The following is a 6,685-nucleotide window of genomic DNA, read 5'->3' as shown; positions in this document are numbered from 1 at the left end:
TTAGGAAAGAATATATTAGGAAAGAAGACTAATCAAATTCCTACAAATCAGTCCTACAATCAAGGTAAATCATCTCCCTAGTATTTACTTCCTATTTTAGTTATACAGTTTGTAACATCATATAAATCATATCTCCCTAGTATTTACTTCCTATTTTAGTTATACAGTCTGTAACATCATATCTCCCTAGTATTTACTTCCTATTTTAATTATACAGTCTATAACATCTTCCTATTTTAATTATACAGTCTGTAACACTCCCCCTCAAGCTGGAGCATAGATATTAATCATGCCCAGCTTGTTACAAAGATAATCAACCCTAACCCCATCAAGAGCCTTCGTGAAGATATCTCCCAGTTGTTCTCATGTTTTCACATAACCTGTGAAAATCAAACCTTGCTGAATCTTTTCACGAACGAAATGGCAATCAATCTCAATATGCTTAGTCCGTTCATGAAAAACAGGATTAGATGCAATGTGAAGAGCAACTTGGTTATCACACCACAACTTGGCTGGTACTAAAGTTTTAAGACATACTTCAGTCAGAAGCTGATATATCCACATTATTTCACACACAGACTTGGCCATAGCTCTATATTCCGATTCTGCACTCGAACGTGAGACAACATTCTGCTTCTTGCTTTTCCATGAAACTAGATTCCCTCCAACAAATACACAATAGCCTGAAGTAGACCTTCGATCTTCCTTGGATCCTACCCAGTCAGCATCTGAAAAACATTCAATTCTAGTATGACCATGATGCCATACAAAATTCCTCGCCCAGGTGCTCCTTTTAAGTAGCACAAAATTTATTCTACAGCTGTCCAGTGATTAACTGTTGGAGAGGACATGTACTGACTCACCACACTAACTAAATACGCAATATTTGGACGAGTTATAGTAAGATAATTCAAATTTCCAACCAATCTTCTATATCTCTCAGGATCTTCAAATAATTCACCATCTTTTGTGAGCTGCAAGTTAGGAATCATTGGAGTGCTACATGGCTTAGCTCCCAACTTTCCCGTCTCAGACAACAAGTCAAGTACATATTTCCTTTGAGATAAGAATATTCCCTTCTTGCTTCTTGTTACCTCAACACCCAAGAAGTATTTCAACATTCCCAAATCTTTGGTATGAAATTGAGTGTAGAGAAAGGATTTAAGGGATGAAATCCCTGTACTATCACTCCCTGTAATGACAATATCATCCACATACACAACTAACAAAATGATGCCAACAGCAGAGTGCTTGAAGAAAACAGAATGATCAGACTTACTTTTCTTCATACCAAAATTCTCGACTACCTGACTAAACTTTCCAAACCAGGCGCGAGGACTCTGCTTCAACCCGTACAGAGACTTATGAAGATAGAAAACTTTCCCATACTCCCCTTGAGCAACAAAGCCAGGCGGTTGCTCCATATAAACTTCTTGTTGAAGATCCCCATGAAGAAAAGCATTCTTGATGTCTAACTGATGAAGGGGCCAATTATAAGTAGCTGCCATAGAAATAAACAACCTGACAGAAGTAAGTTTAGCAACAGGAGAAAAAGTATCAGAGTAATCCACTCCATAAGTCTGAGCATATCCTTTAGCAACAAGACGGGCTTTCAATCAGAAAATGGACCCATCAAGATTGACTTTAACTGTAAACACCCATTTACACCCAATAGCCTTCTTATTTGCAGGTAAATTTACCAAGGTCCAAGTACCATTGTCCTCAAAAGCATTCATCTCCTCAATCATATCATTACGCCATCCAGGGTGAGAAAGGGCTTCTTTAACAGTCTTAGAAACAGAGATAGAATCAAGAGATGCAATAAAAGAACAAGAAGATGATGACAAATGAAGAAACTGGATAAGTACACTTACGCTTACCTTTACAAAGAGCAATAGGAAGATCATCATTAGAGACTGGTTCTGATGACGAAGGAACAGGATCAGTTGAGACTGGATCTGCCGACGAAGGAGCTGGTGCAGGACATGGATCCGGAGGGGTTGGTCGCCGAGAATAAACCTGTACTGTAGGTAGCTTAGGCCTGGCAGGAGCAGATTCAATAGGATGTGAACTAGATGATGTGACAGTATAGATTAACAAATCATCATCCTCCCCCTGAATTGAATGAGTAGATGGAAAGAAAGCTGTATCTTCTAGGAAATTAACATCACCTGACACAAGATATCTGTGAAGAGTAGGACAATAACATCTATACCCTTTTTGAACACGAGAATACCCAAGAAAAAGACACTTCAAAGATTTTGGATCTAGTTTGGTAACCTGAGGACGAACATCCCGAACAAAACATGTACACCCAAATACCCTAGGCTCAATAGGAAACAGTGTTTTATTTGGAAACAGAACATGATAAGGAGTCTCACCCTGAAGGGCAGATGAAGACATACGGTTAATCAAAAAACATGCTGTGGAAACTGCATCAGCCCAGAAAGGTTTAGGAACCTTCATTTGAAATAACAAAGCTCTTGCAGTTTCAAGAAGGTGTATTTTTCCGTTCAGCAACCCCATTTTGACATGGTGTATCTACACAAGAAGTTTGATGAAGAATGCCATGCTGAAGCATGTAAGTTTGAAAGGATTCTGACAAGTACTCCTTAGCATTATCACTTCTCAATATTTGTACAAAAACATTAAATTGAGTTTTAACTTCAGCATAGAAAGCAGAAAAATGAGAAAACACCTCAGAACGATTTTTCATTAAGTATAACCATGTCATATGAGAGTAATCATCAACAAAAGTAACAAAATACTTAAACCCAGTTTTGGACTCAACTGGACACGGACCCCAAACATCTGAATGAACTAATTTAAAAGGAGCACTAGCTCGTTTATTGACTCTAGGACTCAAACTAAGACGATGGTGTTTAGCAAACTGACAAGACTCACAATTTAATGACGACAAATTCTGAAATTGAGGACAAATTCGCTTTAACACATGGAAAGAGGGGTGGCCCAACCGACAATGTGCTTCAAAAGGGGTTACAACTCCAGAACAGGCTATGGATCTTGGAACTTGTGTATCAAGAATGTAGAGACCTCCAGACTCATGTCCCTTACCAATAATTTTCTTCGTCGTAAGAACCTGAAATAAACAATAATCAGGAAAAAATGAAACACAACAATTAAGGGTACGAGTGAGTTTGCTAACAGAAATTAAATTAAATGATAACTGAGGTAAACTAAGAACATATGACAAAGGAAGTGATGGTGTTGGACTAATTGTGCCAGACCCAATAACACAAGATGTTGACCCATCTGCTAAAGTAACAGAAGAGGTAGATTTATGTGACTGAAAGGTAGAAAACAAACTTGAATTACCTGTCATATGATCTGTAGCTCCATAATCAATGACCCATTTTGAAGAGGAGGAAACAAGACATGTATTGGGTTTACCTAACTCGACGATGGCAGTAACAGGAGTAGATTGAGGTTTCAATGATTCTTGGTACTGAGCAAATTTGGCATATTCATCTGCAGATATCATAACAGACTTCTCAGAAGTATTTGTGGTGGATGCAATATGGGCTGACTAAGTTTTCTTATTCTGCAACTTCCTGCAATCCCGCTTCATATGTCCTGGCTTATGACAGTAATGACACGCTATCTCTCCTAACTCCTGTCCACGAGTATTAGTATTCCTATCATAGTTACTTGACCTACCACTACCACTCCTGTATTGTTGTCTCCCTGATTCAGATGTATTATTGCGGCTGACAAGGGCACTACTAGGCTGAACAGGTGGAGAACATTCTATACGAAGGACCCTACTGAAAGCATCTTGTAGAGAAGAGATCTCTGAACTGGAAAGAATCTGAGATTTAGCAGTCTCAAATTCAGAAGGTAGGCCAGCTAAAAAACTCATAACAGCCATCTTTTCTCGCTGAGCTTGTTGAACAGTCACATCAGTACTAAACGGAAGCAACATATTAAGTTCTTCATATGTTTTCTTGAAATCCATGAAATAGCTTGTAAGAGATTTATCGCCTTTGTACGCCCTGTAAAAGGCTTTGCACACATCATAAATGCGGGAAATATTCCCCTTTTCGGAGTACAAGAACTCTAGATAGTTCATTAATTCCTTAACAAATCCACAGTGAGTGACTAAACCAACCACCTCACTTTCAATGGAGTTGCGTATCTGCAAGAACAAACGGGCATCCTCCCTCAACCAAGACTTTCTCGAGTCATCATTAGGAGGGTCATCAGTCAAATGGTTATCCATAGCAATACTCAGCAAATATAGTTGAACAGTTTTACTCCAATCCAGATAATTAAAGCCATTAAGCTTATGCTCAGTTATTTTTGACATCACTGGAATAACATCCGACATAACTACTGATTTCTTGTCTGCCATAATCTCAAAATTCAAATAAACAGAATATTTTGAACACCGAAAATCAACAGAGCACACCTGTTGAAAACACCGGAATGGATATGCACGTAACAAAGCACAAATATGTGCTATACAGGACGAGGCGAGCCAAAAGACAACGACCGAAAAAATTTTCCGGCGACAGATGCACCTCCACGTGCCGACGCGTGTGACTGTGGCAGAATCTTCAGGCAGTGTGTGAGACACACGCGCAGGGCTGTTGACTGCCAGACTTTGCAGAGACTAGATGCTCTGACTGCTCCAAGGAGGTGACCCGAAACACCCAGAAATTTTCCTCTACCTATTGTTTACTTAAAAAAAAAAAAAAGGGCAGGCAGAGACTAGATGCTCTGATACCATGTAAAATAAGAGTAAACAGAGGAAGAAGAAGAATTTATATTTTTATTCATCAATCTCGTATGTATATATACAAGTTACAAATTCTATGTTAGGAAAGAATATATTAGGAAAGAAGACTAATCAAATTCCTACAAATCAGTCCTACAATCAAGGTAAATCATATCTCCCTAGTATTTACTTCCTATTTTAGTTATACAGTCTGTAACATCATATCTCCCTAGTATTTACTTCCTATTTTAATTATACAGTCTGTAACAATATATACCATAGATATCTTTTTTTTGTAACAATATATAGCATAGATATCAGGAATATAGAGAAGATTCTTAGAAATCAGCTGGAACTGATGATAATATCTTAGAAAAATTTGTCACTAAAATGGTTTTGTTGACTTCTGATTATAGCTTTTTCTATTTAATTGTATTTTTGGGCTGCAGTGTTAATGATCCAGGGAGCTTAAGAATTAGAGCGTTAAGTATTAGCTTTATTCTCTAGTCAGGTTGGATATGGAGACTCTCGACAAGGGAAGAACTGATGGCTGTGTTGCAACAATTTAGATGGGGGTGATCATTGCATTATAATAGTATAGTGGTAGAAGAGGATTCCAATGGAGTTGTGTGCTGTTTTACAAAATAGTACAGGTACTTAATTATATAGACATGCAATAGGGTTGATAAACAGTACAAAAGGTGACTAGGCACCCATGGAAAAAATACAATAGAAGCACCTTATTGTAATATTTTTTTAATAAGTGCCGTACTGTAATATTATTACTACATCTATATAGTATTATTATGTGTTTTAAATGTCAATACATTCTATCATATATCATGTGCATTTTTTATCAGTATCATATATCATGTCCACTTTTTTTTATCAGAATCATATATCATGTGCATTGGTTATTCTTTGTTTAAGGATTTCACCATAAAAATATAAAAGGGTTCTAAGAAGATAAAAGAAGAATAAAGAATTTTCTTCTTTTTTTCCTACAGTTTCCTATTCCAAGTTTTTTATTAGTATATAAAACAAATAGCCTTCTTTCATTGCTAATGATATAAGGAGTACTTGAGATATGATGATCTACTATGTTATCAATAAGGAGTACTCTAACTTTTCAATTTATATGCATGCTGATTGGTATGTAAAATTAGGAAACTAACCTAGAATTTATCTTTTTTTTTCTTTGTAAAATTCTATGACCTAGGCATCTAGGTGAAAGTGCCCTAACCCCAGTTATTTTCTTGAAATTTCACTAATCTAATCCAGGTAATCTACATCAAAATCCAGAATTTTAGTTGGGAACCTCTGGTGTTTCTATTTAGGGCTTAAATTATAGTTGTGTCCAGAAAATCCAACCAGCAAAATTTTCATTTGTCAGTCTTATTGCTTCATTTTTTAACAGTGTCTGTTAAAATAAATATATTTCTTGCTTCAAATATTAGTAGTCAAGCATAACTTAAACCTAAAGTCCAGCCCTGTGCATTGCTAAAATGTTCCATGGACATGAAGAACAAGCCTATCAAATGCATGGTACATACAATTTTGCAATTACATGAATAATGTAGAAATCTCAAAGTGTGAAGCCAGGTCTATGACATTAGTGGGGAAAGCAAATGTCATGTTGCAAAGCTTGAGCCTCATGTTTATTGGCTATAAAAAATTGTCTCTATGGACTCCATTGTAAATATAAATACAGTTTGGAAGCAACTTCAATCATCAACATCTAGAGCTGTGAACAGTTACCCAGATCAAAGTACACAAGAAAGACTAAATCGTAATGCAACCTCTACCAAAATGTGAAAGACCAATTCGTTTTTCAATAACACAAATAAAAGTGAGGTAACAGTGAAATCACTTCCAGGGAAAACAGCATGTTAAAAAAACTAAGAATAAACAAAGAGAAATGAAACATACCACTGTTACAAAGCATCA

The sequence above is a fragment of the Nelumbo nucifera genome, chromosome 1 (assembly GCF_055504915.1).
Source record: "Nelumbo nucifera cultivar China Antique chromosome 1, China Antique-T2T, whole genome shotgun sequence".
NCBI classification, from domain to species: domain Eukaryota; kingdom Viridiplantae; phylum Streptophyta; class Magnoliopsida; order Proteales; family Nelumbonaceae; genus Nelumbo; species Nelumbo nucifera.
Note: the sequence above shows the minus strand (reverse complement) of the source record.